This window comes from Dipodomys spectabilis, unplaced genomic scaffold (assembly GCF_019054845.1).
Source record: "Dipodomys spectabilis isolate Male_0828 unplaced genomic scaffold, ASM1905484v1 ptg000220l, whole genome shotgun sequence".
Taxonomy (NCBI): Eukaryota; Metazoa; Chordata; class Mammalia; order Rodentia; family Heteromyidae; genus Dipodomys; species Dipodomys spectabilis.
Window position 1 is genome coordinate 454827 of NW_024870897.1, and position 22508 is coordinate 477334.

Genomic DNA, 22508 nt, shown 5'->3' on the forward strand with positions numbered 1-22508 from the left:
TGGGGAAGCCTTCCCCAGTGGAGTCTTGCTTCACTCTGTCGTCTTTTGGACCATGACTTGTCTGGCCTCTGCTACTCTGGGTTAAGGGTAGATTATCCACCTCCCGGGTAGGGACTCATCGGCCTCCGCCATCCTATGGGACAGGAACTCGTCTGGCCTCCACAACCGTGGCTTAGGGGTGGATTCGAGCTCGAGATCAACATGCATGCTCTCTTTGTCTCATTTGTAGTTGCCATTTTAATTCAGCGCCTCTCTTTCTTTCCTTTCCTTGTTCATTTAACTTTCATTTTCGGATCAGCGGGCATCCTGGAGCCCCCCGAATGGGGTGGCCAGACGCTCCTTTCACCTCAGCCGCTCTCCCGTTTTAATATTTTGGAATTTTAGGATGACATCAAAGGTTGACTTATTCTCTAGAAGAGGAGGCAGTGGGGGAAGGGAGAACCTGCAGGATCTAGCAATAACTTTGAAAGGGGCCTGCAGGGAAAACTCTAAGCCAGATGAATCTGCCACTGACCACCAAGTGCCACCAGCAAGATCTTAGCCTCGGGCCTTGGCCCAGAGGGTCTGAGTATGGGGGGGAGACTGTCAGTCTGAGGGGATGGCTTCCAGGGTCTTTTTTCCCTTGCCCCAAGATGACTGAGAATTCTCCTCCACCTTGGAAGGCCTCTGGATCAACATTTGCAGGAATCTAAAAAAAAAAAAGAAAAAAAGAAATCCTCTGGTGGTAAGATGTTGCCCAATTCATGGAGATCTGATTTTGTCTTTGTGGCCACTTGTCTGTCTTGTTTACTTTGGTGTCGTTTCTGTTCTATTTTTGAGGTGGGGAAATTCTGGGTGAGGGTGGCCAGCTCACTCAGCAGTTTCTGAATTCAGCTTGCTGATTGAGAATGGCGCAGTTCTAGTAGGAATGAACTGAGGGCCCATTAGTCCCCAACTCTGCTTTTGGCTGTTGTCTAGTTCTGTTTTAGAATTGGTACCTGTTTTAAGTGTGGATTCTTGGTTTTTGTGTTTATTTATATTTTTGTTATTTATTTGAACATCTCTGAGGAAATAAAAGTTCTAGCCTCTGGCTGGGCTCAGCCACAGACCTGCTAGGCTCGCGTCACTGTGAGGTATGTAAGGTTGCTGGACTAGTCTGGTTCCTTTCAGGTCTTGGGCTGAATTTTCTCCTTGTGGAGGCTGCCTGAGCAGAGAGTGTGGAAGGCTATGTACCTGGTTTGGATTTTTCAGCGAGTCCTGACAATGTAACAATTTGTAAAGTGCTCTTGTCTAAAATTGGATAAAATTCAGGCCAGTTTAATTTTAGGTGACCCCTTCAACCAGCCCTTCTCCAACAGGTGGGATTCAAAAGATCCGTTGATGAATTGCCTTGCTAAACAAGCGAGCCCTGGGAAAATGAAGCTTAACAAAGGTACTTAGTTTAAAAAAATACTTTCTTAAATTTTTGTTAAAAAAACTTTGAAAAAATCTATGTAAAACTGATTTTGATTTATGCACGCTTTAAGATCTGTGTGTTTTCTATGTGTTTGTAAACATGTTCAAGATAAAAATTGTCAACATGCTGTAAAAATTGGGTGAATTTAAGTTTAAAATGTAAAAGGTTAAGAGGTTTAGACATTACTAAAAATTTAAAAAACTTTCACATTGTTTTAAATGGCTTTTTAAGGATTCTTTAAGGTAAAAATTAGAAAATCTGTTATTTTAAATTTTAATATTTTTAAATGCTTTGGCAGTTTGGGATTTAGTTCCCTTGGCTAAAATTTCAGGATAAATATTAAAAATTTAAATGGAAAGGTCAATTTAGCACTGTTACAAAACATGACATGTTCTGTCTGTCTAAAACTGTATTTTATTCAAACCTCCCTACCCCCCAAAAAAGGGAAAATTTAGAAGACTACCTAAGATCTATATTTAGGGGTGAGGCTGAATAGGCAGAAGTGTAGTTAAGGTGGTCATGCATGGTGGGACCGACCCAGGGGTGGGGTGCTTCATAGATGGTGGGACTGGCCCTGGGAGGAGTCCACACATGGTAAAAGAGGGCAAGCTGGCACAAACGCAGTTCATCTAACCTTAAAGAGTCAGATTGGGTGCAGGCACATTCCATAGGAGGGGCTGAGTTGCCCAGCTTTGTTCTGTCCCTTTTCCCTGCAGATAGACCCTGAAAACATGATGGTTAAAATGAGTGATGTGATGATCTGATTAGTATTGCTAAAACTGCCCCTTGTATGTGTTAAAATTAAAATTAAAATGGCCTTCAAAAGAGGGTTAAAAAGTTTATTTGTATAATGTAACTTGCTTTCAATGATGTTCTACAATTAGGATGTTTTTAAAAGTTATAAAGGTGTTAAGCCTAGCTTCTTGGCATAGTAATGGTGATTGTAATTATTTTTTTTCTAGATTATTATTTGTTTTTATTGTGAAAATACTGTACAAAGGGGTTACAATTACATGGGCAAGATAATGAGTATATTTCTTATCAAGCATTGTAGCATCCTCCTTTGTTTCCCCTTCCCATTCCATCCTTCCCCTATCCCCCCATTCAAGCCTCCAATCACCCCCCACAAACTTTACAACCAAAGTTGTAAAGTTCGTTTTCGACATAACGACTTGTACATCTCATTGTTGCAATATTTCCACCTGTATCTCTATTTAAACGATTCGTTTTTTCCCTTACCCTCCACAAATTATACTAACATCAAATACAGTGAAAGCAGGGGTTATACAATGGGGGAGGGACATACAAAGCAACAAAGATATCATCTTTGTTAGAAACAAATCTGTGTTAGAAACAATCGCATGAAAGAAAACAGCATTTGAGTACATATTTAGGGTTCATTTCCCTAACATAAATTTATCTGAGCTTTTCTGCTTGATTCAGACATATACTATTTATTGGAAATAAGGAAAACCATGGGACCTATATTTCTTTGGGCCTGGCTTACTTCACTTAATATAATTTTTTCCAAGTCTTTCCATGTACCAACAAATGGGGCAATGTCATTCTTTATGATGGACTCAAAGAATTCCATTGTGTGTGTGTGTGTGTGTGTGTGTCGCATTTTCTTGATCCATTCATCTACTGAGGGGCATCTGGGTTGGTTCCATATCTTAGCTATGGTAAATAATGCTGCAATAAACATATCGTGCTGGTACCTTTAGTGTGGTCTTGTTTGTGAACATTTGTGTAAATGCCCAAAAGTTGGATTGCTGGGTCATAGGTGAGCTCTATGTGGAGTCTTTTGAGGAACCTCCATACTCCTTTGCAAAGAGGTTGAACAAGTTTACACTCCCACCAACAGTGCAGTTGGGTTTACTTCTGTCCACATCTCCTCCAGCATCTGTTGTTATTAGAGTTTTGATTATAGCCATTCTACCTGGGACGAGGTGGTATCTCAATGTTGTTTTGATTTGCATTTCTTTTATGGCTAGGGAGGTTGAGCATTTCTTAAAGTATGTATTGGCCCTTTTTCATTCCTCTTCAGAGAAGTTTCTCTTTAAGTATTTAGCCCACTTATTTATTGGGCAATTGTTTCTTTGAAGATTTGTTGTTGGGGGATTTAATTTTTTGAGTTCCAGGTATGTTTTAAATATGAGACCCTTGTCTGTTGTTGTATGGTTAGTGAAGATCTTCCCCAATCCGTGGGCTTTCTATTGATCTTGCAAGCTATGTCCTTTGCCATGCAGAAGCTCTACAATTTCATGTAATCCCATTTTGTCCAACCTTTCTTTAATTTGTTGTCTTTCTGGGTCTCTATTAAGAAAATTTCAGCCTGTGCCAAGGAGACAAAGGGTTTCTCCTATTCCATCCTGTAATGTTTTCAGTGTCTGCTTTGACTCTGATGTCTTTGATCCATTTGGAGTTGATTCTCATGCAGCGTGATATATAAGCATCTAGCTTTAGTTTTCTACAAGTAGTTAACCAAGCCAGCACCATTTACTGAAGAGGCTGTCTTTCTTCCATTTTATTTTTTTAGCCCCTTTATTGAAGATTAAATGGCTATAGGTCTGTAGGTTCATTTCTGGGTTTTCAATTCTATTTCATTGCTTCTGAGGTCTGTTCTTGTGCCAGTAGCAAGCTGTTTTGATTACTATGGTTTTATAGTCGAGTTTGAAATTTGGTATTGATATTCCTCCAGCACTGTTCTTTCTATTGAGGATAGTTTTAGCTATTCGGGTTCTTTTATTGTTCCATATGACTTTTTGGATTGCTTCTTCTATTTCTTTGAAGAATGAGGTGGGAATTTCGATAGGTGTTGCATTGAATTTGTAGATAGCCTTGGGAAGTATTGCCATTTTCACGATGTTGATTTTTCCAATCCAGGAGCATGGGAGTTTTTGCCACTTCTAAGTTCTGTTTTGATTTCCTTTTTCGTTTTTAACGTTTTCATCATTGAAGTCCTTCACTTCTTTGTTAAGTTAATTCCTAGGTATTTTATTTTTTTGTGGGGCTATTACAAATGGAGTTGCTTTCCTAATTTCAGCAACACTTTACTCATTGTTGGCATACAGAAAAACCATTGATTTTGGGGGGTTAATTTTATACCCTGCTACTTTGCCAAAGTTTTAAATCAACTTGAGTAATTTGGGAGTGGTGTCTATGGGATTCTTTAAATACAAGATCATGTCATCTGCAAAGAGGAAGAGTTTTATTTCTTTTTTCCCTATTTGGATCACCTTTATGTTTGCATCTTGTCTTATTGCTGTAGATAAGAATTCTAATACTAGATTGAAGAGAAGTGGTGATAGTGGACATCCTTGTGTTGTTCCTGAGTTAAGAGGAAATGACTTTAGTTTTTCACCATTAAGTATAATGCTGGCTGTAGGTTTGTCATATATAGCCATTATTGTATTGAGGAATGTTCCATGGATTCCTAATTTTTCCAGAACCTTCATCATAAAGGGGTGTTGGATCTTTTCAAATGCTTTTTTTTGCATATATTGAGATAATCATGTGGTTCTTATCCTTGCTCTTGCTTATGTGATGAATTATATTAATTGATTTGCGAATATTGACCCAGCTTTGCATCCCTGAAATGAATCCTGTTTGATCGTGGTGTATGATTTTCTGGATGCGTTGTTTAAGACGACTGGCCAAAATTTTGTTGAGTTTTGCATCAATGTTCATCAAAGTAATGGGTCTACAGTCCTCTCTCTTTAATGAGTCCCTGCCTGGTTTTTGGATGAGGGTTATCATAGCTTCATAGAATGAGTTCAGTAGTGAACTTTCTCTTTCAATTTTATTTAAGAGTTGGAGAAATATTGGTGTCGGCTCTGTTTTGAAGGCCTTGTAGAATTCCACTAAAAAACCATCTGGTCCTGGGCTTTTCTTAGATGGGAAGTCTCTTATTGCTGTTTCTATGTCAATCCTTGATATGGGCCTGTTAAAATGGTTTAACTCATCTTGGTTCATTTTTGGCATGTCAGTATTTGCTAGGAAAAGTCCCATTTCTGCCAAGTTTTCAAACTTATTAGCATAAAATTTTGAGAAGTATTCCCTTATAATGTTCTGTATCTTGGTTGTTTCTTATCTCTGCATTTATTTATTTGGGTGCATTCTCTTCTTTTTCTGATAAGATTTGCTAAGGGTCTGTCAATTTTATTAATTTTTTTGAAGAATCAACTCTTTGGTTTGTTGATTCTTTCTATATTTTTTGGATTCTAATTCATTTAATTCTGATTTAATTTTAATTATTTCTTTCCATCTACTGGATTGGGGTTTATCTTGCTCCTCTTTTTCAAGAAAGCTCAGATGTCTCATTAAATTGTTGGTTTCAGATCTCTCCAATTTGTTGATGTAGGAACTCAGAGCTATAAACTTTCCCCTGAGTATTGCCTTTGCTGTGACCCAGAGAAGCTGGTAATTTGCATGTTCATTGTTGTTGAATATCATGAACATTTGAATTTCCTTTCTCATCTCTTCCATGACCCACTCGTGAATCAGCAGTGTGTTGTTCAGCCTCCATGTGTTACACGATTTTCTTTGGTGGCTTTTGGTGTTGAGTTCTAATTTTATTCCCTTGTGGTGTGAGAGAACGCAAGGTATAACTTCAATGTTTCTGAATTTGGACAAGTTTGCTTTGTGGCCTAAAGTGTGGTCTATTTTGGAAAATATTCCTTGTGCTGCTGAGAAAAACGTATATTCTGATGCTGCTGGGTGGAATATTCCATAGATGTCTGTTAAATCTAGTTGATCTATGCAGTTTTTTTTTTTTGTGTGTGTGTGTCTTTTCTTTTCTTTTTTTTTTTTTTGGTACTGGGGATCAAACCCAGGACGTTGCACTTGCTAGGCAAGCGCTTTGCCACTGAGCTACATCCCAGCCCAGATCTATGCAGTTTTTTAGATCTCCATTTTCTCTGTTGAGTTTTTCTGAGTTCATCTATCTAGTGGGGAAAGTGGTGTGTTAACGTTCCCAACAATTCAAGTCTTTGGAGATATTGGGATTTGGGGGAAAATAGTGTTTCTTGCATAATTTTGGGTGCTCTGTTGTGTGGTGAATTGTGATTGTAATTCTTGCATTAAGAATAAATTCCATATGATTTTAAAAGTTTTAATGTGTATTTGTTTTAAAACAAGCAGCCATGAGACTTCCAGATTTTTCTGTGCATGTGATAGTGTAGAATTGAACCCAAGGCTTCATATATATGAGGCAAACCCTCTACCACTGAGCCCAGGAATGACAAATGTAGAAATACATATGTAGATTGTTACATATATATATATATATGTATGTAAGCACATATATATGTATAAAACAAGACACAGATGTCTGTATATTATCTAATTTTATATGCTATATTACTACCAATTATTGATAAGTTATTCCTTCATTTATTTAAATATTACGGTTAAATACATAACAAAGTATTAATTGAAAATTAGTCAATGTACTATAATTATTGTGTATAATTTTATAATATAATCATAAACTAACTACTAATGTAATTATTACTTTACAACATTCCATTCGTATGGATGTATATCAGAATGTGTCTCTTAGGATCTCCTTCCATTCATAGGTGGCAGTCCTGGGATTCGCACCCCAGGCCTAGGTTGTTGGTTTGGGCTATGGCTTCCCTGATAGCCCACCAAACTTCAGCAGTGCAAGGTCATGTACACTATCTGGGCCCTGTCATTTAGACCCAGGATGGTTGCAATGCAAAGGATAAAACAATGTAATACCACCTTCTGGAACTTCCCAGTTTTGTACTTCTCCTTTTTTTCCCCCTCTGCATTTTTTTTCTTTTTTTTCGGTTTAGGGGCCAGAACTCTGGCTCTGGTGTTGTACCTCAACTCTTCAGCTCAAGGCTATCACTCTACCTCTTAAGCCATAGCGCTACTTCTGGCTTTTTTCTGCTTATGTGGTGTTGAGGAATCGAACCCTGGGCTTTATGCATGCAAGGCAATCACTCTATTACTGAGCTTCTTTCCCAGCACTTCTCCTTTTTTGCCAGTCCAAAGATTTGAACACTGGTCGTAGGATCTCAGGATGGGCTGTGTGTCCAGAGGCTGCACCCCAGCCTAGGATGATCGAAGCTGACGCAGAGTTGTCACAAGCTGAGTTCAAGCCCCAGTCCTGGCCAAAAAAATCAAGGCTCTGGCTTGGAATTTGCACCATTTTTCTTGCAGGCCTGGGATTTGAACTCAAGGTCTGGGTAACTCTGTGGCACTGTCGTTGAAGACAAGAATTTCAGCCCAGTTTCCAGGGCCCGAATTCAAGCCCCAGCACTGAAAAAAAAATATTCGTATATGAGATCTGTTTACGTACATGGGTTTATTCCATATGATATTTATTACCCTTGTTTTTTATTTTATTTAGTATTATTCATATATAATATTTATTTCATTTATTACATTTTATCACATGGATGTATTTGCATAAGGATTATAGATCATACTGAGACCCAGGACTTTCACAGAGAAGGAAAAACATGTGTCAAAATTGTCTTCTGACTCCACATATAAACTTCTGGCAATGCTGAGATTTTAATTCACAGCTCACAATGCCCAATTCATGAAAGGGTCAGTTGTACTACAAAAGCCTTTGGCAAACTGAGCTGCCAGCCAGTTCTGTGGAACAAGCCATAGTAATGGCTGATAGATATAGATAAAGATGTGGATATAGATATATAGACGGACAGAGAGAGAGAGTGAGAGATAGATAGATAGATAGATAGATAGATAGATAGATAGATAGATGTGTAGTTTGCAATATATATGAGAGAGAAAATGTGAGGATATTAAATTATACATTTTATGAATTATTATTAAATTATGCCTCCATTTAATGAAGTAGCATTAATGTAAAAGTAGTCAGTATTTTTTAATTGGGAGAATCATACAAAAGAGCTAAAATGGAAGACATAATAAAATATTTTTCGTGTGGCATTCTATAAGAGAATCATGAACTAATTGCAAATTTATTTGTTACTTTTATAACAATCCATTAAGCATTCACATGAATAGGAAAGATTTTCTCAAGATCTCCCTCCATTTGTAGGTGGCAGTCCTGGCAATCAAATTCCAGGCCTGGGTAGTTTACTTCGAAATGCAAACCATTAGCATGACACTGTGAAGATTTCAGTTTGTCACAATGAAAAAAAGAACAAGAATAAACGAAAGCCAGGTGTTATTTACTCCTGCCTTTAATCCTAGCTCTTCAGGAATCTGTGAGGTAGAGAATGCCAGTTTGAATTCAGCCTGGACAGGAAGTCCACAGCACTCTTATTCGAAGTTATCAAAGGAATAAAAAATCTCCATGAATGGAGCTGTGGCTCAAGGGCAGAACTCTACCCTTGAGCAAAAGGAGCTCAGGCACAGTGCCTAGGCTCCTAATACAACCCCCGGACCTGCCTAAAAAGAAACAAACAAAAAAATCAAGTGACTCCATGTCTCCCCATGTATGTATGGATGTATTTTTATCGGTGAAGGTCCAGAGTCCCTAAGATGAAAGGCACCCAGCTAGGAAATTTGCTTTGAATAGAATGATTTCATAGCAGAGACAGTGCTTTCAAGACAGTGCATGTTCCGGGGCTCCCCTCACTGTTCCCATTGTAGCCTGAGGTTTTCTCGGCACCAGGGACTGCTGAAGGAACTCTGCCTCATTGTTGGAACAGGCAGACAAAAGGCCTCACTCTTGTACAGTTGTGTAACAAGCAACTCCATCAAGGCCAATTAGTGAGGAGGAGTGTGGTTGGACTCTGAAGGCAAAGGAGAAAAAGGCCTCTTTGTACCCCAAGCCATCTCTTCTTCCCAGTGCTGTTTTCACAGGAAGCCTTCATTTGTGCCACCTCCCATGGCAGGCCAAGTTCCCCGCACTCATCCTGTCTTTTTGTTAGACTATGTTCCAGTGCTGAAATAACCTGCTACAATTAATTCAAGCGTCCTTCTGGTAGACAACAAGGGAGCTGAACCTAATAAAAATCTTCATTATTTGCAATGGTGTATTCCTAGGTTTCTGGAAGCTTGCTAAATCTAAGCACATGTTTAATATCACAATGCTTCCTGTCATTTAGGGCTCGTGAAGCTCATCAGGTTTTGAAACCTTTGACCTCTCCTAGTTAGGCTCTGGGTGGCTAGGTTGAACACAGGGCCTGGGTGCTGACCATGAGCTCAGAACTGGAGCTCAGTGCTTTAACAGTTGGTTTCACAGCTTCACTTCTTGTATCTGTGTGTGTGTGTGTGTGTGTGTGTGTGTGTGTGTGTGTGTGTGTGTGCATACACTTGTCCTGGAGCTTGAAATCAAGACCTGAACACTGTACCTGAGTTTCTCCAGTACAAGGATAGCACTCTACCACTTAAGCCACACAGGCACTTCAGACTTTTTTCTAGTGATGTGGTACTAAGGAATCAAACCCAGGGATTCATACATGCAAAGCACTCTACCCCTAAGACACATTCCCAGCCCTCAAATTCAGGTTTATTTCTTTCTAATCTTGGAAGTTGGAGGAATTGATGTCTAGGCCTGGGTGCTGTCCTTGAGCTCTTCAGCTAAAGCCAAGTGATCTATCACTTGAGCTACAGCACCCCGGCAGGTTTTTGGTAGTTCAGTGGAGAGAAACCTTTCAAGGAATTTCCTGCCCAGCCTGGTTTTGGGCTGTGATCATCAGCTCTCAGGCTCCTGAGTAGCTAGGATGACAGGTGCAAATCACTGGCGCCCAGCTTCCATTTCGTGTTTCTAAGTGGTGAATAGGAGATTGTAGTCTCTTAGGACCTTTTGTGTCTGGGATAGTTTGGAACCCAGATCGTCAGGTCTCAGCTTCCTCAGTAGGCAGGATGACAGACCTAAGCTGCAGATCCTAGACTGTAACACTCTGTTGCAAGGGGGTTCTTGGCTCCACGTGATAGGGAGCTAGCGATGAGCCCAACAGGGAAGGGTCAGTGGCTGGGCCCTGAGTTCAAAGTTCATGACTGAGAAAAATAAACCCAAACAACTCACTAGAGTTAGGAAATACATAATTTTGGCCTTGATATGGGGATATATCTGAGCCTCAAATTTCTCATCTGCACAATCATCTTACTTGTGGAACTCTTATAAGAACCAGATAAAAAAAATGCACCGTGTAAAGGACTCAGCACACAACACATCATAAAGGACTCATCAAATAGCTGTATCCCACACACTGTCATTAGAATTAGAGTGCTTTCATCAGTATCACCATTCTTTCAGAATCACATCACAAACCATACAAAGTTCACATCTAATGATTTTGAGGGGTGGGGTTTTTTTGGAGGAGGTGGAGTCAGCCACAGGGATTGTATTGAAAGTTTGGGGGTACTGTCCTACGATCTTTTGCTCAAGGCTAGAGCTCTACCACTTTGAGCCACAGCTCAGAGTTTTGCTGACTTCCTGCCAGGGCTGGATTTTAAACCCATCAGGGTCAGATCTCAGTCCCGGTGTATCTTGCATGACAGGGGTTAATGAGCCAGTGGCATCTGGTTCTGTGGAGCCATTTACCTCTGGCTAAGTCAGGTTAGATGGCAGCTGTCAGCAACAGACTCCTGGCTTGCTCTATGATGAGATATTTGCAGTGCTATCATTATATAATTGCAGTAAAAATATTCTATCTTTATTTGGTGCCATTCCTGGGTCTTGAGTAAGAGTCTAGACACAGTCTCTAAGCTTTTATGCTCAAAGCTAGTGCTTTGAGTGGATTATTGTTGTAATTTTTCCTGTGGTATCTCTGATATTATTGATTTGGGTCTCCTCTCTTTTGTTCATTACTCTTGCCAGTGGTCTGTCAGCTTTATTGAGATTTTTTTAAACAGCTTTTTGTTTTATTAATTTTATTAATAATTTTCTTTGTATCTTATTAATTTCAGCTCTTATTTCAGTTTTCTTTTTCTGTCTAGCAACTTTAGGTTCAATTTTTCTTGTTCCTCTAGCAGTTTTAGTTGCATCATAACATTGTTTACTTGGTCTATGTTTTCTTTTTTTAATTTTTTAATTTATTTTTATTGTGAAAATACTGTACTGAGGGGTTACAATTACATGGGCAAGATGATGAGTACATTTCTTATCAAGCATTGTAGCCTCCTCCTTTGTTTCACCTTCACATCCATTACCATCCTCCCCCTGACCCCCAACCAATCCCCCCTGCTCCCCCTCTTCCCCCACCAAAGTTGTAAAGTTAGTTTTCGACATAACGACTTGTATATCTCGTTGTTGCAATGGGTCCACCTGTATCCTTACTTAAATAATTTGTTTTTCCCCTTCCCCTCCACAAATTATACCGACATCAAATACAGTAAAAGCAGGGGTTATACTGTGGGGGAGGGACATACAAAGCAACAAAGAAATATTCTTATAAATGTGTTAGAAACAATTGCATGAAAGAAAAAAAAACATTTGAATGCATATCTTAGGGTTCATTTCCCTAACATCACCTTATCTGACCTTTTCTGCTTGACTCAGACATATACTAGATATTGCAAATAAGGGAAACCATGGGACCTATGTTTCTTTGGGCCTGGCTTAATTCACGTAACATAATTTTTTCCAAGTGTTTCCATTTCCTAACAAATGGAGCAATGTCATTCTTTCTGATGGAGCATAGACTTCCATTGTGTATATATACCACATTTTCTTGATCCATTCATCTACTGAGGGGCATCTGGGTTGGTTCCATATCTTAGCTATGGTAAATAATTCTGCAATAATCATAGTCGTGCTGGTAGCTTTAGTGTGGTCTTGTTTGTGATCATGTGGGTAAACACCCAGAATTGGGATTGCTGGGTCATAGGGGAGCTCTATGTGGAGTCTTTTGAGGAACCTCCATACTACCTTCCAAACTGGTTGAACAAGTTTACACTCCCACCAACAATGAAGTAAGGTTTCCTTCTGTCCACATCCCCTCCAGCATCTGTTATTATTATAGTTCTTGATTTTAGCCATTCTAACTGGGGTGAGGTGGTATCTCAATGTTGTTTTGATTTGCATTTCTTTTATGGCTAGGGAGGTTGAGCATTTCTTCATGTGTCTATTGGCCATCCATCTTTCCTCTTCAGAGAAGTTTCTGTTTAAGTCTTTAGCTCACTTATTTATTGGGCAGTTGTTTCTTTGAGGATTTGTTATTGGGGGATTTAATTTTTTGAGTTCCAAGTATATTTTAAATGTGAGACCCTTGTCCGTTGTATGGCTAGTGAAGTTCTTCTCCCAATCCGTAGGCTTTCTATTGATCTTGATATACATGCTGAGAGCAATAAATTTGCCCTTCAGGACTCCTTTCACTGGGTCCCATAGGTTTCTTTCTGATGTATTTTCATTTTCATTGAATTGTAGGAACTTTTTAATTTTTTCTTTAATTTCTTCTGTAACCCATGTATTGTTCCAAGAATGTTGTTTAATTTCCATATGTTTAAGTTTTATCTACTTTATGCCTTGTTATTGAGAACCAGTTTGATTCCAGTATGGTCAGATAGAATACAGGGTACTATGTCGATCCTCTTGTATTTGCTTAAATTCCTTGTATGAACTAACAAATGATCTATTTGAGAAAAAGTTAGGGAGTTTGCAAGAATAAGACCCTGCTGGTGGGAATGCCTGTAATTCTAGCTACTCAGGAGGCTCACATCTGAGTATTCAGTTTTAAAGCCATCCCAGGCAAGAATGTTCATGAGGATTTTCTGGGGTAGTTCAGCACCACACACTGCCTCAAGTCTGTGGCTGTTCACCACCTTTGCCAGCATGGGCTGGGCTGAGCTGCTTATGCAAGCCAGTATGGAGAGATGCTGCACCCCACTGCACGTCTGTAGTTGTTCACAGCCGCTGTCGATGCCACTGCTGCTGCCACAACTGATGCACTGCTTGAGCTGCTGCCACTGCCCCAGGATCAGCTGGGCCACATATGCAAGCCAGACACTCCACCACGAGTCAGGTGTTAGACACTACTCTGCCTCTGGCTTGGCTGGGCCGCTTATGTGGGTCAGTATGGAGAGGCACAAACCACCAGGGGTCTGGAGTTGTTCACTGCAGCTGTCGCCACCTTAGCCACCGCTGCCGCCCTGGGCTGGTCTGGGCTGTTCCTGTGGGCTAGTGCCAAGAGGCATCGTGCCCGGAGTCTTGGTGGTTTGCTGCCACTGCCAGTTTCTGCTGCTGCTGCTCCAGGTTAGGCTAGGCTGTTTAAACCAGCAGGACAGAAGTACCACAGTGTGAGTCTAGGGTCATTCACCACTGCTGAAAGCTGCTGCTGTTCCAGACTGGATTGGGCTGCTTGCACCAACCAGGCAGAGGCGCCGTGCCAGGGCCACTGAGGGAAGTCTTCATGCCGGCTCTGCATTTGAGATTTCTGTTTGTATTCTCTGGATTGGCACTGTACCTTGGGAGTCTTCTGGGAGCCTTGGGATGCTTGCCTGTGTGTGGTCTTTGGAGGGTCAGAGCCAGGATACTTAAGCAGCCTGGCACGAATCCCCACAACTTAAGCTGCTCAGCACAGAGCCCCATCACAACAAGGGGTGGGGGAAGGGTCTTCCCACTTTACTGTCTGTGTAGGTTTTTCCCTTTTCTTTTATCACTTCCTATATCTCTCTGAGCAATTGCATTTTTTGGGGGGGGGGAGGGTGTCACTTGGTGAAACAGAGCATTGAAAGCCAAACACTGTTTTTGGTTGGAGAGAGCTGTGGTGTTTCCCTGCTGTTCCATTGCCATCTTGGCCCCTCCTTCTCAGGTGGAATTTTTCTTAGGCGGCAAGTGGGCCTTGGTTACCAAAGGATAGGTACATAAAAGAATATGTTGTAAAGCCAGCAATTTGTAGTTAGACATTTCTGTTAATATAGCCTTCACAAGATTAGGGAACAAAGCGGGTGGTATATCCTAAAGTATTTCAAAGGGATTAAATTCTTTAACATAATGGTTACATCTTGCTTGAAGAAGAGCAAAGTGAAGGAGACTTACGTAGCCATGGCCAGTCTCTGTATTTAATTTAGTTAAAGTTTCCTTTAAGGTCATACTCATTCTTTCTAGTGCCTTGAACTCTGAGGTCTATATATGGATTGTAACTTCCAATTTATTCCTAGGGCATTAGTTAATAATTGAGAACTTAGGCCATGAGTGCAGTGCCAACTTCGGACCCCACACCTAAGGGTAAGTCAAATCAAGGAATTATTACATGCCTCAGCTCAGCCTGAAAAAGTGTCCACCATTATAATAGATACCAATACCCATACTTTCCAGGCTTTACCTCTGTGAAGTCCACTTGCCCAATTCACCATCTGAGGTTCCTCACATATGAATTCTTTCCATTTGTTCCAGCTTTTCAGCTTTTACCTGTTGGAAATTACCTATACACATTACAAAGGATTGTCAGGCTGAGGCCCCACTGGTTTTCAGATCAGTCTTAGGCAGTAGCCTCGGGCAATTTACCTTGGTGCAAATATCTACATATAAACTGACAGCTTAAGCCTGTATGCATTTTTCCCAAGTTTAGTTTCAAAATTTGCACACTTATTACCACTGTTTTTGCTTCTTCCTTTAATCTTAAGAACTAGTAGCTCTAGAGACCCCGTTGGTTTTAGAGTGGTCTCTCAAGCTACCTAACCAGCTCAGATGTTTCTCTGTATCTTAGGGTCTCTAGTTTCTTTAACTCCTGTATAGTACTCTGAACCTTGGATACTTCTTCCATTTTATTCTCCTCCTTTTCTCTCAAACTTGCTTTCATGATCCCACTCTCCTTCTCAATGTGCTCCTTAACCTGCAAATGTTTTGGCAGGGTCACATGAGAGTTCCTTTGACTGGCCAACTGCTGTTCCTTCTCACAACCCCTTTGCTTGCTCTTCAGCTCCTTCCTTAAGTTCACAAAGGTGCTATTGAGAGGTAAATTTTCCCACCTCCACCTGTTCCATTGGGACATGATATTTCTGCATTACATTTATGGTGAAGATCTCAGCAGTCTTTTTGGCTTTTTACTCTAGTAGTTTCTCTTTCTAGTTTTCCACTTCACTGTATTTTTGTGACAGATCTTTCAACTGTTTGTTTAGCGCTTCTGTTTTTCTTCCCAATGCTCTTTTCCTTTCCCCGGCATTCTTTATCAGACCATGTGGTCCTTTAACTCTTACTGAAGAGTAACAATCTCTTTCTTGAGCCTGATATTTCCTGTTCACTTTTCTTGGCCTCATCTTCTATGACATAGCACTTCCTCGTCTTTCTCTATAACTATTCTTATCTTCTTTCTCTGTTGTTTTGAATATCTGGTGACACTCTTCAAAGCTTATAATCAACATGTACTTCAGGCTAATACATTCTTATATCAGGTCCAGCTCTTTTATTATGTCCACTATTTCTTAATGAAGCATCAGTATCTCTTCTTGGCCTCACTTGTGGTTAGCAAGGATGGTAGCATTGCTGTCTTGTGCTTCTGTTGGCCTCTGTCCTGTGGTCCCCTAACTTGCCTCATGCTCACCCAGGCTAATGTACTTGAATTTCATTTAATTCTGACTGTTTTCTAGGTTCCTTTTGAGGATTTTCTTCTCATTTTTGACTCTCACAAGTTCGTAATTTATATCTTCAAAGCTTTTCTTCACGTCAATAATTCTCTGGTTTCTCCAGTGTTCTCTTCTATTTGCTTTTAACCTCTTAGTGGGTTTTGTTTAGCACATATTGGAGATTCAGTATTTTATAAACTGTGTTTTGAGATAGAAGTGTGTGAATTTTTTTCTTTGTCACATTTCTTCTTAATTTTATACAGCTGTTTTTAAATTAAACACAGTTGGAATTCAGAGCCTCAAGCTCCTTTGCATGTTTCTCCAGAGATACAATCACATTTTCCAGGTGTTAATGGGATTACATAACCTGTCATTTTCAATCTTTCTCCCCCTTGGACATTCCTTTTTCCAATGTCCATTTTTCTTGCAATAAGCACACTGATCTAGTCCTAGAGGTTCCCTACTGCCATTTGCAAATGAATTGTACTGTCTTTGCCAAGGGTTTCTTGATCCCTATTCTGGTGCTCCTACCAAAACTCAAACTCCCTTCTTACTCTTTTTTTTCCAGGGTACCTCTGTTGTCAAACACCCACTGGGCAACCACTTCCAACTCAAAATACACCTTTCCCTCAAAACTTTATAACTTTTGAAGCTTTCTTCTAAGATATGGGGCTGACTAACAAAAGCCATATTTAGGGCTCTTTGATTCTCCAAGGCTTCAAGATCTATAGGCTTATAGGTCCTATAGGCTTCTGGGAGAAGTTTCAGAAAAGCATTAGGGTACTCGCTGGGGAACTCTCCCATCTCACTCACCTTTCTGGCTTTCCAGCCTCTGCGGTATCACTGCTAACCAAACCTGGCAATAATTGGTAAGCACCTCCATACCTCAATTGCTGTTAGTCTCAGCTTGGATAAATCTGGGGAAAGACTTGATCCAAATGGTCTGGTTCAATAGTGGAGCTACTGTCCGGTCCAGGGACCACATTCAAGTTACTGAGCAGTATTCACTCCCTTTTCTACCAGGTGAAAATCATCTGTAAAGTTTGCTGGCACTCATCCCAGTTGTGCGTGTGTGTGAAAATTACTGTCTCTAATGAGGTAATGAGCCCTGGTTGTTTTTTTTTTTCTGAAAAGGATGGATTTTGCTGTTTCCAGTAATACAGGTCACTAGTTGTAAAGGGACCATATATTAAAAAGGGGACCTGCCCACCATCTCCTCCATGTTCCCGTCTCAAGGGTAATAAGGGTAACATACCATACTGTACCACCTCAGGATGGTACAAGTAACCAAATTTCGCATGGGAGGACTTAACATTAGAGGTGCTGATGGCAAAGAATAGGAGAAAGAGTACATCAGTGCATCTTCCTCTGAGGGATTCTGTAACCCTGGGGGAGAATATTTTTTGGATATGACAAATTTAGGCCTTGTTCTCCCATCCTGAGAAAAGGAGTAAACCGAGGGTCATACAGGACACAGAACTATCAGCATGCACACACAGAACAATAGCCACAGACACTTAACCCACATGCCCCAAATCTCTCAATGTTGACCTCTATAGGAGGTCCCAGATGACAGAGAGGACATTCCAGATTGCCTCTTGAGGAGGTCGCAGATGACCTCTGGAGGATGTCACATATGTCCTCCTTAGGAAGCCCTAGATGACCTCTCATGGATGTTCCAAATGGCTTCCCAAGGAAGTGTCTGATGACTTCCAAAGGAGGTCCCAGATGTCCTCTCAATGAGGCTGAGATTACCTCACCAGTAGCTCCCAGATGGCCACTCAAGGAGGCCACATATGAACTCCAGAGAAGGTTCAAGATAACCCTCTTGAGAAAGCCACAGATAACATCCTATATGGCTTCTCAAGGAAGTTCCAGATGATGTCCGAAGATAGCCATATATTTCTTATCAAGGTAACCTGAGATGACCTCCAAAAGAAGCTCCAGATGACCTCAGGAGGTGGTCCTAGATTGCCTCTTAAGGAAGCCCCAACCCAGATGCCCCTCAGTAGATGAATGGATCAAGAAAATGTAGTATATATACACAATGGAATTCTATGCCTCCACCAAAAAGAATGACTTTGCCCCATTTGTTAGGAAATGGAAAGACTTGGAAAAAATTATATTAAGTGAAGTAAGCCAGGCCCAAAGAAACTTAGGTCCATGGTTTCCCTTATTTCCCAATCACTACTTTTATAGAGGTCTCAGATGACCTCCTGAGGAAGCCCCAAATGACCTCTGGAGAAAGTCCAAGATGGCCCCAGGAGAAGGCTCCAGATGACCTCCAGGGTAGGTCTCAGATGGCTTCTCAAGGAAGTTGCAGATGTAGTCTTGATGAGGTTCCAGATGGCTTCCCAAGGAAGGGCTACATGACCTCTCAAGGAGGTTCCATATGGCTTCCCAAAGAAGCCCTGCATGACCTCTCAAGGAGTTCCCAGATGGCTTCCCAAGGAAGCAACAGATGACCTCCAGAGGGGATCCCCAATCAGGCTGACAAGCTTGCCCACACACCCCTAGAGGACCCTAAATGACTTTTTGTCCATGATTCTCCTCCGGAGACAAACACTTGAGGTAGACTCTCAACCCTGAGTGCTGACACTCTCACCTATGAGGATTTTTCCCTGAGGCCAAGGCCTGATGCCATCCAAATGGATTATCTCGATGGGGGTCTCGAAAAATTAAGACCTCTATAGTTCAAGAGAATCCATAGAGACACATTTAATATCATAAGTGTTCTCCTAACCACCAACCCCCAAAATTATGAAATCCAAAACTCCAAACATCAAAGGGCCAGCCTTTTTTACCCTTTCTTTTGTCTTTCCACTACAGAACTATACTTCCTTTGAGGTCTTTCCCTTTCTCCCTTCTACCAGTTCCTTCTTCTCTTCAGGCCTCTTCACTCTCCACAGGCCTGAACTGCTTTGAATGGGTCGTCAGTTGCCATCCTTTACCTCCTGCCCTCCCTCAACTTCTTCTCCTCCCAGGTCTTTCTCCTTCTGCTATCAAACCACTTCCTTCCTTACAGGACTTTTCCCTTTTTCATTCAACCATTCTCTGTATATATGTGTGTGTGTGTGTGTGTGTGTGTGTGTGTGTGTGTGTGTGTGTGTGTATATATGTATATATATAGCCTTTTACACATCTATCAATATATATATAGGGCACTACTGTGGCTTGATCACAGGTCCTTAGAACTTCCTGGCAGCTCAGATTGCCAGAGGCTGGTGTGCTAAGACTGTGACCCCATTTATGGATTAGCTATTGTAGGCCGTGAGTTGAAATCCCAGCATCGCCAAAAATTTATTCATGTAGGAAGAAACCACTTTCGACACATTTTTTTCCTGAAAAAAAAATCCTGGGTCTCAGTATGATGTATAATCCATATGCAAATATATACTCGTGATAGGATGTAATAAATGAAATGTTATATGTGTAATAATAATAAATAAATAAGGGTAATAAATGTCATACTTACTAAACCCATGTATGTAAACAGTGATCATATATGAATATTATTTTTTCCAGTGCTGTGGCGTCAATTCAGAGCCTGGGAACTGGTCTGAATTTCTTGTCTTCAAGGACCGAGAGCTTCCCCTTCACCCACAATGCCACAGAGTTACCCAGACCCTGAGTTCAAATCCCATGCCAGCCAGAAAAATTCCAAAAAATTCCAAAAAAATTCCATCCAGGGCTTTATTTTATTATGTTTTTTGGCCAAACATGGGTCTTGAACTCAGGTCTTGGCATCTCTGCCACAGCTGAGCTTGGGATCCTAGGACCCAAGTTCAAATCTCGGCATTAGCAAAAAATAAAAATAAAAAGGAGAAAGATAAAACAGAGAAGTTCAAGAAGGTGGTTTTACATTTTTTTGCTTTGCATTGTGACCATCCTGGGTCTAAATGACAAGGCCCAGAATGTGTACATGATCTTACATGCTGATGTTTGGCTGGCTATTATGATAGCCATAGCCGAAACCTCAACTTAAGCCTGGAGGTCAAATCCTGGGACTGCCACTAATGATTGGCGGGAGATTCTAAGAAACGCATTCCAAAATACATCCATACAAATGTTATAAACGTAACAATTAAATTAGTAGTTAGTGTATGAGTATACTATAAAATTATACACAACAACTACACTACATTGACTAATTTTCAATTAATACTTTATTATGTATTCAACCATGATACTTAAAAATGGAAGGAATAATTTTTCAATAATTGGCAATAATATAATTTATGTAATTTAATAATATACACTCATCTTTCTCTTGTTTTATACATATATATATATATATATTTATACATCTACATATATATGTAGACATATATATATGCCGATCTACACATTTATCTGTTTATACACATCACTCCTGTGGCTCAGTGCTATAGTGATGGCTAGCACATACAAAGTCCTGGATTCGATTCCTCACTACCACATGCACATAAAAATCCGGAAGTTGTGCTGTCGCTCAAGCAGTCGAGCACTAGCTTTGAGCATAAAATCTTAGGGACTGTGTCTAGAGGCTTACTCAAGACCCAGGATGGGCACCAAAAAAGATTGAATGTTGTGACTGTAACTCTATAAGAATAGGACTTCAAATACCTCATCACAGAGCAAGCTGGGTGTCTGATGCTGACAACTGCAATCTAATCTGAATAGCCAGATGTATACCACTGCAACCAAGCGCCATGGAACCAGATACTGCTGGCTTGTTCACCCCTGTCATCCAAGATACATGGGGGCTGAGACCTGACACTGGTGGGTTTAAAATCCAGCCCTGGCAGGATGTCTGTGAAAATCTGAGCTGTGGCTCAAAATGGTAGAGCTCTAGCCTTGAGCAAAAGATCTTAGGATATTACCCCCAACATTTTAGTGCAATCCCTGTGGGTGACTCCCCCCCCCAAAAAAATACCCCTCTAAATGATTAGATGTGAACTTTGTGCAGTTTGTGATGTGTTTCTGAAAGAATGGTGATACTGTTGAAAGCACCCTAATACTAATGACAGCTTGTGGGATACAGCTATGTGATGAGTCCTTCCTGGGGTTCTGAGTCCCTCACAGGGTGCTGTGTGCTGAATCCTGCACAGGATATGTGCTGAGTCCTTCACCGAGTTCAGTGTGTTGAGTCCTGCATTGGGTGCTGGATGATGAGTCTTTCACAAGATGCTCTTTGCTGAACCCTGTAAAGAGGGTTATGTGGAGGCAGGCACCGGTGGCTCATGCATGTCATCCCAGCTACTCAGGAGGCTGAGATCTGAGGATCGCAGTTCAAAACCAGCCCGGGCAGGAAAGTCGGTGAAAACCTTATCTCCAATAAACCACAAGAAAACCGGAAGTGGTGCTGTAACTCAAATGGTAGAACACTAGCCTTGAGCTGAAGAGCTGAGGGACAGAGCTCAGGCCAAAAATTCAAGCCTCACGACAGAATAAAAAAGAGTGTTATATGTCTTGTCCATCAAAGGGTGTATTCTTTCATCTTGTCCTTGTAAGAACTCCACAACTGAGATGATTATGCAGACAAGAATATTGACACTCAGATATGTCCCCATGGGAGGGGCAAAATTATGTATTACTGAAGACTAGTGAGTTGTTTCCTGCAGACAATTGTTTTGTTTTGTTTTGTTTTTCTCAGTCATGAACCTTGAACTCAGGGCCTAAGCACTGACACTTACCTCTTGGGCTCATGGATAGCACTTCACCACGTGGAGCCAAGGAACCTCTTGCAACAGAGTGTCACGGCCTAGGGTTCTATAGCAGAGGTCTGTCATCCTGCCTTCTCAGGAAGCTGAGATCTGAGGATCTGGGTTCCAAACTATCTCAGACACAAAAGGTTCCATGAGACTATTATATCCAATTCACCACTAAGAAACATGAAGTGATAGCTGGGTGCTTATGGTTCATGCTGATCATCCTACCTACTCAGGAGGATGAGATCTGAGGATCATGGCTCAACGCTAGCCTGGGTAGGAAAGCCCTTGAGACACTTAGCTCCAATGAACCACAAGAAAACCAGGAGTGGCTCTGTGGCTCAAGTGGTAGAGCAATAAGATTTGAGCTGAAGAGCTCAGAGACAGCCCCCAGGGCCAGCTTTCCACTCCTCCAACCGACAATAATAAAAAAAAGATAGATACACACTAACAAACTGAAGTAGAGGGCTGGGAATGTGCCTTAGGGGTAGAGTGTTTTGCATATATGATTTCTCAGGACCACATCACTAGGAAAAAGCCTAAAGTGCCTCTGTGGTTCAAGTAGGAGAGGGCAATCCTTGTAGAAGAGAAACTAGGTACAGTGCTCATGTCCTGAGTTCAAGCGCCAGGACTAGAATATGCACACACACACACACACACACACACACACACACACACACACACACAGAGAGAGAAAGCAGAAGTGAAGCTGTGACACAAAATGGTAAAGCACTAGACTTCTGTTCTGAGCTCATTGCCAGCACCCAGGCCCTGTGTTCAACCCCAAAACCTAGTCATCCAGAGCCCAACTAGGAGAGGTCAAAGGTTTCAAAATCAGAAGAGTTTCACCAGCCATAGATGACTGGAAGCTTTGTGATATACAACATGTGCTTGGATTTCCA

General features: G+C 41.0%; 1 long non-coding RNA gene across 3 annotated transcripts; it reads left to right on the plus strand.

The window, feature by feature from the left end:
• Positions 1-690: 690 nt before the first annotated feature.
• Positions 691-19470, plus strand: LOC122123100. Of its 3 annotated transcripts, none has more exons than XR_006150312.1 (3): positions 691-724; positions 1338-1411; positions 19442-19470. It is a non-coding gene; the product is annotated as an uncharacterized LOC122123100 (long non-coding RNA). The 3 variants fall into 3 exon arrangements; XR_006150310.1 differs by lacking the exon at positions 691-724 and adding an exon at positions 1014-1112; XR_006150311.1 differs by lacking the exon at positions 691-724 and adding an exon at positions 1120-1244.
• Positions 19471-22508: the final 3038 nt, after the last annotated feature.